This window comes from Odontesthes bonariensis, chromosome 3, assembly GCF_027942865.1.
Source record: "Odontesthes bonariensis isolate fOdoBon6 chromosome 3, fOdoBon6.hap1, whole genome shotgun sequence".
Taxonomy (NCBI): domain Eukaryota; kingdom Metazoa; phylum Chordata; class Actinopteri; order Atheriniformes; family Atherinopsidae; genus Odontesthes; species Odontesthes bonariensis.
The window spans coordinates 33,941,992-33,954,761 of record NC_134508.1 but is presented as its reverse complement, the minus strand read 5'-3'; the positions used below and the strand labels follow the sequence as shown (position 1 = coordinate 33,954,761).

The following is a 12,770-nucleotide window of genomic DNA, read 5'->3' as shown; positions in this document are numbered from 1 at the left end:
GGTGCCAGATTTTCAGTTCTTGTCAGATAAGCTTGTGATGTATCAAGCTCAGCACAATGAGGTAGTAAGGGGCTCCACCCTGGATCTGGTTTTCTTCAAAGACGCAATGACTCATCTTGTCAAGGTGACACCTGAAGCGAGTATAGCTGATGCATTTCTTGTAGACTAGGCTAGATATAATACTGATTCTTTTTAGATTTGCTCCTCTTTAGGTCTCACGAATCATTCGCACTGACAATGGAAATGCCCTGCTTGTGGGAGTGGGAGGATCAGGAAAACAGAGTCTGACGCGCCTGGCCTCATACATAGCTGGATACAGCATCTTCCAGATCACATTAACCAAGTGAGATGAGTCATAGTTGTGAGAGCTCTGTTTGTAGGGACTTTAATCACACTGATCAAACTGTTCTTGGGGCTCTCTGAGGGTTAGAGGCGCTCCCCAAAGGACAATGAACCATCAGGGGCTTTTTTTCTGCTTGCATTCAAGTGATATAACCTGCAAACCTGTCTCAGTCGGCCCTAGGTGTCACTTTAAGTCCATTCCTCTGTTTCAAAAAAATAATAATAATACAATAATTTCTTATTATATATTGCTTATAGGCAATGTTTTAAATAGGTTTGTTTGTTTTAGTTTTTTTTACTTCCCTTTGATAGTAGTGGTTCCAGTGGTGTGTTCATACCTTCAACCAGTCACTGTACACTTACCTCATCTGGACCTATCACGTCACCTTCATGTCTCCGTTATGCTGGGAAAGCTCCCGCTCCAAAGTAGAAATTAAAGACGCCACAGAAGGAGTTCTATAAACTGTGAGCTCCTACTATAGACGTTCTTCCAGGGTCTCGGGTGATTGGTCAAGCACATGAATACAGTACTAAGATCAGCTCTAATTAACTGCAATTAATTTTATCCTTAAAAGTAGGAAACAAATAAAAAGTTCAATTCGATAAACGTACCTATTAAAGGCGGGGTAGGGGATCTTTTTCTGGAACATTTTTTTACATATTGCTTGAAATACTCTTCACACCCCCATTGCAACCAATTAATTAAAAGTTTTGACACAAATATGAAATTTTTTAGTGGCCTCTAGAACGTACAATCTAGGAAAAACAGTATGCAATCATTGTGAACGGACCGTTCACAATGATTGGATTCTGATGCCGTCTATCACCTGCAATCTGCTTCCCCCCCCCCCCCCCCCCTGTGCGCGTACCCTGCTCCGTGAACGAATTATACGTCTAGAAGCTTGGCAGGAAGCTAAACTAGAGCCAGCTTGGCTAGCACCTAGCATTATTAAACGTATAGTTAGCATAAACTAAATACTAAATACTAAATACGGCAACAATCGATGCTTGCTGTCAGAACAGCGCTCGTGCACCTTCTTGCTCGTGCGCATTCATGTACTCTAGAGGCGTGCCTTCGGGGGGAAAGTGAAGAAAAGGGTTGGGACTTTTTACCTGTGTATTTTCAAAATGCAGCTTCGCTGGACCCAAAATCCAGGATCTCCTACCCTACCTTTAAAATACAAGAATGAGTGTCCTATGAAGCCACGAGCTGTTTGTAGTTGCATTTGCACTGAAAGTGAAATGCTGGGCCTTCTTTCCAATTATGTGGTGTTTATTTTTCCTTACTTAGAACATACAACATGAGTAATTTCATGGATGACCTGAAACTGTTGTATAACACAGCGGGGGCTGAGGGCAAAGGCATCACCTTCGTCTTTACAGACAACGAAATCAAGGATGAGGCTTTCCTCGAGTACCTCAACAATATTCTCTCTTCTGGAGAGGTGAGATCTCATAAAGGTATAAAGGCGTATCTGAATATCTGCTGATTGTGTAACTGAACACTGGAATCTTCAGTCTAATTGAAACGGACTGGAATTGGTCCTGTATGACTGAAACAAAGAGGTGGGGCAGAATGTAACGTCTCAAAGGAAAAGCTTCGCTGGTCCTGACCATGTTGTAATCGTTTCAGGTCTCCAATCTTTTTGCAAAAGATGAGATGCAAGAGATCACCCAGAACCTGATCCCAGTTATGAAAAAGGAGTTTCCTCGAATTCCACCAACTTTTGACAATCTTTATGACTACTTTATATCTCGGTTTAGGAAGAATTTACACGTTGTTCTGTGCTTCTCACCGGTAAGTTGAAACTTTGTATATTTTCTGTTTATACCCAAAAGCAACCGCCCAAACTTTTGCTACTTTTATTCCAAATCTCTTTTTATTCACAGCATGTTTAGATGCTCAACAGTGACATTATATATACACTTACACCCATAACTACCTCCATAAATGAACCTTTTCATTGGAGTTTTACTCTACTCTTGTTTAAAGGTGGGGCAGAAGTTTCGCTCCAGATGTCTGAAGTTTCCGGGCTTGATTTCCGGCTGCACAATGGACTGGTTCACCCCTTGGCCCAATGAGGCTCTGGTTGCTGTGTCCACCTATTTCTTATCTAAGTTTCACATGGTTTGTCCAGCTGATGTGAAGACTTCATTGATGACCACCATGGGAACTTATCATCACAAAGTATCTGAAACATGTGAAAGTTACTTTGAAAGGTATCACATTTACACAAATCCAATTTGTTCAGAAACATACGCTATCAAACACAGTCCTAACGCTGTATGTTGTTCATCTCTCAGGTTTCGAAGACGAGCTCACGTCACCCCTAAATCTTACCTTTCTTTTATAAATGGTTACAAAACATTTTATGCCGAAAAGCACAACTATATCAACACTTTGGCAGAGCGCATGAATGTTGGTAAGGAATTTGAACAGGAAGGCAGTTGTGTCTTTATAAAGATTGTGTACTTTATGGAGGATTTTGTATGGTCTACTCCTGTAAAAGATTACACCAGATGTTACTGATTTCCAGGGTTGGACAAACTGATGGAGGCCAGTAAGTCGGTGGCTCAATTATCAAAAGATCTTGAAGTAAAGGAAAAAGAGCTCGCTATTGCATCTGCCAAAGCTGACAAGGTAAATCAGATACGTCCAAGCTCCTGTGACCTGCAGATAAGATTGATGATGGATGGATGTTTATGAGCAACTTTCCTCCAATCAGTACTTCCACAGTAATGTAAAACCATAAAATTAAGAACAATTTGAGTTCTGTACATAGTGAGGTAGCAGAATCAGTTTATTCATAGGTTCATTGTGGAAATTAGCTTCTGGTTTGATGTGAATAGCTGACAGAGGTTTTGTCATTTCTGAAAAGCTGTTTGAAAGGTCAACACCATGGACGCACGCGTATGATGCATTTGAAGGCATGAGATGTTTATTTTTGCATTCACCAAGGTGCTGGCAGAGGTGACAGTCAGTGCTAAAGCTGCAACCATTGTGAAGAATGAGGTCCAAGTTGTGAAGGACAGAGCCCAGAAAATTGTGGATGGAATAGAGTATGAGAAAGCTATAGCTGAGGAAAAGCTGGAGGCTGCCAGGCCAGCTTTAGAAGAAGCTACAGCTGCACTGAATGTGAGATATCTCTGACTTATTTGAAGATATTTACACCGTGCATTCTACGATATGTTACATGATATACTTAAAAACTCCACAGACCATCAAGCCAGCTGACATTGCCACAGTGAGAAAATTGGCCAAGCCTCCACACCTGGTCATGAGGATCATGGACTGCTGTCTGATTTTATTTAACAAAAAGTTAGACCCTGTTACATGTGATCCAGAACGAAGCTGTCTTCAACCATCATGGTCAGAAGCACTGAAGGTAACAAATTTCCTTTTTCTAAAAATTCAGTTGTTGCAAATGATAAATATATGAATTCCACTCATATATTAAAGGAGACACATTGTGCCCTGAGGTCTTAAATGTGTCATGTTTGGTTGAAATACTACAGAGATATAACACAGCAGCTCTTTTCAAGCCCACATTTGCAGGCCTTTTTTTCAGTATTAGTTTTAGGAGGTGGAGTGAGCCAGCGGACTCAACTCTGCTCCTCTCTTCTGCAGGGTGTGCCTTTTTTGAGATTTGTTCTACAGCTTTGATGCTTCCATGCAAATGTAAATTTGGACACAATTCACACCTAAAAACCCTTAAAGTGCATTAATATGTGAGAAGGTACAGTAGGTAGCCTGAAAGCTCATGAAATGAAAGAAGGCCTGTAAGAAGTTGGATTATTATCAAATTGATTTCTTAAGTAAACTTAACTAAACAAAAAGCAAGAACAAATTAGTCTTGACATCTGGCTTTTGGGTTAAAGCGAATGCAGCACGATTTAAAGTTGAAGTTGGATGGGGATGAAAAGATGGCAGCTGGATAATTCTGCTCTGAGTGCAAAACTGAGCGGCGTGTTCTTCCTCACAAATGGCATTTGCATGAATTCATTTGTTTTGTCCTTTTCAGCTTATGAGTGGCTCTGGTTTCTTGACAAGCCTCCAGCAGTTCCCAAAGGACAGCATTAACGAGGAAACTGTGGAACTACTGCAGCCTTACTTTGACATGGAGGATTACACCATGGAAAATGCCAAGAAAGTGTGTGGTAGTGTAGCTGGTCTGCTCGCATGGACTCGTGCTATGGCCTCATTCTTTGCCATCAACAAAGAAGTGTTGCCACTCAAGGTAAAGTTAAAGTTCATCATGTTGGCGACTGTTTTTTTTTTTTTTCTTTTTCATTTTAGATTTGTCGTAGGCGGCTATTCTTCTCCAATAATGCCATTTAAAACTCTCTATTCTCAGCCTGTTTGAATCCATTTTAGGTAAATAGGTGATTAAACCTCATTTTTAGCCCAAAGCCTTTTTATGCTACAGTATAACTGCATTGTTTGTTTCCAGGCCAACCTTGCCATTCAAGAGAACCGTCTAACTGTGGCTAATAACGAGCTGTGCGCGGCAGAGACTCAGCTGGCTGAAAAGCAAGCAGAGTTTGACAAAGTCAAGGCCAAATGCGACGCTGCAATGAAAGAGAAACAGGTGTGACGCACCCTTTTGAAAAATGTCACGACTGCGTTGACTTAAATCTAGAGATTGTAGCTGACACAGGCGTCTTGTCTTTCAGGAATTGGTGGATGATGCTGAGATGTGTAGGAATAAAATGCAGGCTGCATCTGCACTTATTGACGGACTTAGTGGAGAGAAAGCTCGCTGGATCGAGCAACGCAAAGAATTTAAGTCACAAATAAACAGGCAGGTTACAAAGGAAATGCAATTGAATATCAAAATGTTATATTCCAAGGGGGGTTAGTCTTTAAAGAGGTTCATTACTAGAATTAAGGATTGGTTCTTCAAGGACAGATTTAAAAGGTTTTGATAATGGCTTTTATATGAGTCCAGCTGCTTCTACCTTTGTTTTCAGACTTGTGGGTGACGTACTCCAGCTCACCGGCTTCTTGTCGTACTGCGGTCCATTCAACCAGAGTTTCCGTGATATGTTGTTGAAGGACATCTGGGAGGCGGAGCTCCGGAAGCACAAAATCCCTTTTACAGAAAATCTCAACATCATTTCTGCCCTGGTGGATGCTCCCAATGTGAGAACAATGCCAGCCTATTTTTATTTGATACTAGTCCTGTGAAAAGTAAAAAAAAATCATTTGAACCATTGACTATCATTTTTAATATTTAAGATAAGTGAGTGGAACCTTCAGGGACTCCCGGGAGATGACTTGTCAGTTCAGAATGGCATCATCGTCACAAAAGCAACAAGATATCCCCTCCTCATCGATCCACAGACTCAGGGAAAAGCTTGGATTAAGAAAAAGGAAGAGGCCAACGAACTTCAAGTATATAGCCAAATGATTTTCACTTGTGTCATTTTTACCCTAATTACACGCTTAAGTAAAGCATGTCGTAGAAGTAAACTGATTTCATGTTCAGGTCACGTCCCTCAACCACAAATTCTTTCGCACACATTTGGAAGATTGTATTTCCATGGGACGCCCAATGCTCATTGAGGATATATTTGAGGAGCTCGACCCTGCCCTGGACAACGTGCTCGAGAAAAACTTTATCAAATCTGGGACCAGTTTCAAGGTATTTTTAACCTTCATGTCCATTCAAATTTACCAATACAACTTTAAAATGTGTACACTCTTAAAATTGTCTTCAATGTTTTTTTATAGGTCAAAGTAGGAGACAAAGAGGTAAACGTAATGGATGGGTTCCAGCTCTATATAACTACCAAACTGCCTAATCCAGCATACACTCCAGAGGTCAGCGCAAAAACATCCATTATTGATTTCACTGTAAACATGAAGGGCCTGGAGAACCAGCTGCTCGGCCGAGTCATCCTCAAAGAAAAATACGTGAGTGTGCCATTTGTTCCAGAAACGCAGCTTGCTTTCCCCATTTGGTTTAAAAATATAACTTTATCTGTGATTGTTTTAGATAACTGTTTTTCCAGTGTAAGAATATGATATTGACTGGCTCTTGGTTTTTTTCCACTCATCTCAACAGGAGCTAGAAGCAGAAAGATTGAAACTAATTGAGGATGTAACTGCTAATAAAAGAAAGATGCAGGAGTTGGAAGACAATTTGCTGTACAAACTCAGCAGCACTAAAGGTCCTATAGTTACTGTTGTAGACTAATGCCAGTTTCTCCAGTCATACCTGTTCTTTTTCCTAAAGTGAAAGTGTGTCTGTTTGTCTGGTTAAAGGTTCTTTGGTTGATGATGACTCCATGATTGGCATTCTGACCACGACTAAGCAAACTGCTGCGGAAGTTAGTGCAAAGCTCAGTGTTGCAGCTGAAGCAGAAGTAAAGATCAATGTCGCTCAAGAAGAATACCATCCAGTTGCCTCTCGAGGAAGCACATTGTACTTCCTCATCACGGAGATGAGCATGGTCAATATCATGTACCAGACCTCCTTGGGTCAGTTCCTCAAAATCTTTGATCTGTCACTCGCAAGGTATGGCTTTATCGTGATTTAAGAAGTATGTCTGCACAGTCTTATCATAAGATGTTTGAGATTAAAGCTCGGAAACTATTCCAACCATTACTTCCTCTAATGACCAACAAATTTGTCTGGAAAGAACAATAGGTTGACAAAGATGTTTCTTTAACCACGCTGTGGTGTGGTCGTATTCTTCAAATATGCTTTGTTCTCTGTGTCTTTGTCTCCCTCGTTTTTTTATGCTGATTTTTTGTTTTTAATTAATGCGCTTTTGCAGGTCTGAGAAGGCCTCCAAAACTCAGAAGCGGATTGCAAATATTATTGAATATCTGACGTTTGAGGTTTTCCGATACACAGTCAGAAGCCTTTATGAAAACCACAAGTTCATCTTCACACTCCTGCTGGCCCTCAAGATTGACTTACAGAATAACAGAATACAACACAACAAATTTCAGATTCTTATTAAAGGTAAGGTGTGCATCATTCCCAGGAAAAGTTGAATTGCCTTTTGGACTTGACATCTCTGAACATAATTGATGAAACAATAGGTGGCGCAGCTCTTGACCTGAAGACCTGTCCATCAAAGCCATTCAGCTGGATCCTGGATATGGTGTGGCTGAACTTGGTAGAACTCAGCAAGCTGCCACAGTTCACTAACATTATAAACCAGGTAAGCCATAGATCCACGAATGATCTGGACATCTGAATTCTTCATCTGCTTGTAGTGTCATCAGTTTTGGTATTGACATGGTTTGTAGGTGTCCCAAAATGGGAAAAACTGGAAAGCATGGCTCAATCTTGATGCCCCAGAGGAAGGCGTCACTCCAGATGGATACAACTCTCTTGATGTTTTCCATAAGCTTTTGCTGATAAGGTTGGGTCCTCCTACTTGAATGTTGATTACATGTTTGAATACACCATATTATAAAATGCAATCACCTCACAAGCATTTTTTCTCACAGGTCTTGGTGCCCTGATCGCACCTTGTCTCAGGCCAGAAAGTATGTGGGAGACTCTTTGGGCATGAGATTCGTTGAGCCTGTCCTCTTGAACCTTCACAGCACCTGGCAGGAAAGTGATCCTCGCACCCCCCTCATTTGCTTCCTTTCTATGGGCTCAGATCCCACCGAACAAATCGAAGCACTTGCCAAGAAACTTAATCTCGGTGAGTTTGCCCTGTCCTGCCCCATTTTTTATTTTATTTTACTGAACTTTTTTATTTTCTGCTGAAGATGTAATGCCAAAATCTCCTGACGTCTGATTGTGTTTACATTCAGACCAGTTCCCAACTTGCGACGCTATCTACTTTTGATTCAGTTAGAACGGTATGAAACCCAAATTTTGTGATTGATGTCCCTGTGACCGTGGTAACCAACTGTATCCTGGATGTTGGTTGCTGTGTGCTCTTTGCAGTGGCACCTTGGGTGTTCACTGGGCAATCCAGCTCATGTATTTGTTTTCCTGAGCATAAATTCATTTGATTGTGGCTGTTAAAATTCCACTAATTGAAAGGTCTGTGGTTTGATCCGTGGCCCTTAATTCCCCGTAATGTTTCATCCTTGTGTAAGTGTGTGTGTTATGTTGTGTTAGAAAGATAATTATGTTTTGTATGTACAGTATAGTTAAAGGCCTGTGGCTTGTACTGCAAAGTCCTGAGTGGTGGATTAGACCAGGGGGGAAAGCACTATTTAAATGCACTCTATATGTTCATGTCTATGTAAATACTCCCACTGTTTCGGTTTACAGAATGCAGAGCAATATCTATGGGACAAGGACAAGAGGTGCATGCAAGGAAGCTGGTCAAGACATCAATGACAGAGGTGCTTTTAGAAGTTACTGAAGAAGTATAATGCATGAGTTAAGCCTTTCCAACTGAGGCAGTTCCAGGATTGGTACCAGTTCTTTGACCAAGAACCCCTCAATTCAGGGTCTGGAGGGAACCTGTGAACTCTGAGACCAGCTAACAGTTTGACCGCCATTAAAAAGATAAATAAATGAATACTGAGCAAGGGGAACATTTAGACGTAAAATCGATATAGCATCGAAAAGCTAATGATGTCATTTTTCATCTGATGTTTTAGATAGTGTTAATATTGCCAGTTGTGGTTTGCAAATGGCCATACACACAGAATTGACCATGTCTGAGTGGGATTTGTAATGGAAATCAGAGTTTATAAATAGCATTGCAGCCAGGGCTTAGAAATGCCAGCTGGCAGTATTAAAACATTACATACCATTTATAAGCCTAGATGCAAACTGCATTTGTGAAAGCACCCCTCATAGGGCGGTAATCATAAATGCTGACTGTGTTGTTGGAACGAACGTATATGACCACAAGGCTCAGGAGTGGCTCTCGTGCATGTGGACAAGCAAATGGTTTCATAGAAAGTTCACAAAGTAAAGCAGCTTCCAGCAGGTGACGGCATCTGGTGAATGCTTTCATGTGGGAGTGTATTGGATTGTCCTGATGTGCAAGCTAGAGTGTTGCTTCTTGCTTTCAACAGCAATGGCTGACTGTTTTACCTGATCCGTGGCTTTTGTGTCTGGATGTGTACAGGGAGGTTGGGTCCTTCTGCAGAACTGTCACCTGGGGTTGCAGTTTATGGATGAGCTGCTAGAAACTATCACAGTTACAGAGAGCATGCATGACACGTTCAGGGTGTGGATCACCACAGAGCCACACGATCTGTTCTCCATCACACTCCTACAGGTGAGACTTGACAACATCGTCATAAAAAGGAAGGTGTTAAAAGTTTTTGTACACGCACAGACTGTCTCTCACTCTTTACCTTTTAAGTCTTCCATCAAGTTCACCAACGACCCCCCCCAGGGAATACGTGCTGGTTTGAAACGAACATTTGCAGGAATTTCACAGAACCAGTTGGAAGTCAGCAACCTGCCCATGTGGAAGCCTTTGCTGTACGGTGTGGCCTTTTTACACACTGCTGTGCAGGTACTGCGCATTCTAAGTTCACGCGTGTCATAGTGGAACTTTATTTAAAGGAAATATTAAAAAAGAATGCATGCTTTGCTCCTGGCACAGGTTATATGAGAAACAGAGTGAACTAACCATATTTAGAAGTACCGTAACCTTGACAATGGCACTACTTAATTTGGTAGCCTTTTTTTTCTTATTAATTTCATAATTGATAATGAAATCATTTGTGCCATTTTAATAATGCATTAGGCAAATTTTCCACCTCATTACCATATTGAGAATGTGTTGGCTTTAGTTTATTTTATAGCCTTTTGAAGTTTGAGTGGTTTGTATTTTCCAGTGTAGCACAAATCAACTCGTGTCTGTGACTTTTTTCCTCCAGTAGAAGGAAGGCTGTTCGTCATAATAACACAGGGATTTTCTGATTTTACATGGTAACCTTTTCTTTTTTTTTGGCTTTGTAAGGAACGACGTAAATTTGGACCCTTAGGTTGGAACATACCTTACGAGTTCAATTCGGCCGATTTCTCTGCAAGTGTTGAATTTGTTGAAAGACACTTGGATGATTGCGGCCCCAAGAAGGTGAGCGTTTTGCAGCCCTGGTTTAATATTTGTATGTCATCCTCCCTCCCTCACTCACTACTTTGTGTCCCCCCCCACAGGATGTGTCATGGATAACCTTGCGATACATGCTCGCTGAGGTGCAATATGGAGGAAGGGTCACAGATGACTATGACAAACGCCTGTTGAAGTGTTTTGCTCGTGTAATAATCCCAGTTTTTTTGTTGATTCGTGTGTTACAACTCCCGGTGTTTTATGTTGCATTGTATTACATTTGATACGACACGTGAAGCTCAATGTTCTTAATTACAGGTGTGGTTCAGTAAGAAGATGTTTGACCCAACATTTTGCTTTTACACGGGCTACAAAATTGCGGTGTGTAAGACAATAGAAGAGTACATGGATAACATTCAGAGTTTACCCACTGAGGATTCACCCCAAGCACTGGGGCTGCACGCTAATGCTGATATCACGTAAGGAGAGTGTCGTCATGATGAGGCATTAAAGCTGCGGCCGGCAACTTTTTTTTAGTCATATTAGCTTGAACTGTCATGGGATTCTGGAAGGAGAATATTAAATAGGCTGTTTAGGAAAAATAACGAAATCTGTAGCTCCCTCTGAAGCCTGTAATCATGCTTGCAAAAACCGAGCGCTCCCGGCTGTTTTTAACCAATCAAGTTAGGGCGGAGGAATCCTACCTGTCCATCACAGCTTGTGCACACGCTGCTGAGCGTGAGTCTGCCCCAGCTTGTGTGCGCTCACACTGGTGTGAACTCACGTGCACAACCTCGTCCACAGAGGGGGAGGGGTTTGGGGGGCGATTCGGAGCTTGTTAGAGGTTGGGGGAGGGACCTGAGAGTGTATCAGTTTGAATTTTCCGACTTTAGACTCGGAATTTTGAAAACCTGCCGACTGCAGCTTTAAAAGCGGTCTTGTTGTATTTACTATACTTAGGTTTTCTTGAGGTTATTGCATTTCTCTTCTATAATGAATGTTGACCAGATACCAGACAAACACATCTGCTGAGGTGTTAGACACAATCACAAATATTCAGCCCAAGGAAAGTGGAGGGGGATCTGGAGAGACTCGGGAGTCCATCGTCCACAAAATGGCAGAGGACATGTTGGACAAACTGCCCGCTAATTACATTCCACATGAGGTCAGTTGGTAGGATCATTAGGCTTTTTACAGGCCAATGTACACGTTCTCTTAATCTAAACTCTGTAACTTTGATGGGTTCAGGTCAGAGCCAGACTGTTGACAATGGGAGCTCTTAACCCAATGAACATCTTCCTACGTCAGGAAGTGGATCGAATGCAAAGGATCATCTCTGTGGTGCGCTCGAGTCTGACTGACCTGAAGCTGGCCATTGATGGCACAATAATAATGAGTGATGTAAGATTTCTGATTCCTCAGCACATCGCTTCATATTTGCTTCTTAAGATACGCACTTCTCTGTATGTTTGTTACTCAGTTTTTTCATCAACGATTGTCTGTTAGAGTTAGATTAGATTTTCAGGAGGCTTTAAAATGCTTTCGAACTCCTGGTATGTACTTTGTTCCTAGAACCTTCGTGATGCTCTGGACAATATTTTTGACGCTCGTGTGCCCAGCCTGTGGAGGAAGATCTCCTGGGAGTCTTCCACTCTGGGCTTTTGGTACACCGAGCTTATCCAGAGAAACAAACAGTTCTACAGTTGGGTGTTTCAAGGAAGGCCCAAAGCGTTTTGGATGACGGGTTTCTTTAACCCTCAGGGTGAGTTTGTGGTTTTGATGGAATGAGGCCTTTTACAATGTCAAACACTGAGTTGGCTGCATTACTGGTTAAGACCTTGAAGTTTTGAGCATGATGGAGCTGACACGTCTTAAAGACTTCCAGCAGCTAAAGTTACACGTTATTAGACCTAATGTTTACTTGAATGTTTGCAGGTTTTTTAACAGCCATGAGACAAGAAGTAACCAGGGCGAACAAAGGCTGGGCTCTGGACACAGTCACACTGAACAACAAGGTCCTGAAGAAGTCAATGGAGGAGATCACAGCCTCGCCAACGGTGAGTGGGTGTTTTCTGCTCACTGGAAATGTGAAAGGAATTTAACCGTGTGCTATTTTGTTATTGAATGCCTTTCCTCTACAGGAAGGGGTTTATGTCTATGGTTTGTTCCTGGAAGGGGCTGGTTGGAACAGAAAGAACATCACTCTCATCGAGTCCTCACCCAAAGTACTCTTCACACCCATGCCTGTCATCCACATGTTTGCCATCAAATCCAATGCTCCTGTGGATCCGAAGCTGTACGCCTGCCCCATCTACAAGAAACCAAGGCGCACAGACCTCAATTACATCACAGCAGTGGTGCTACCTACTGTCCAGTCACCAGACCACTGGATCTTACGTGGGGTTGCTCTGATCTGTGACATCAAATAA

The 12,770-nt window shown here is 41.8% G+C and overlaps 1 pseudogene; it reads left to right on the top strand.

Moving 5' to 3' along the window:
- The window catches only part of LOC142376962 (dynein axonemal heavy chain 8-like), a 39,242-nt pseudogene extending 26,472 nt beyond the window's left edge, over positions 1 to 12,770 (top strand).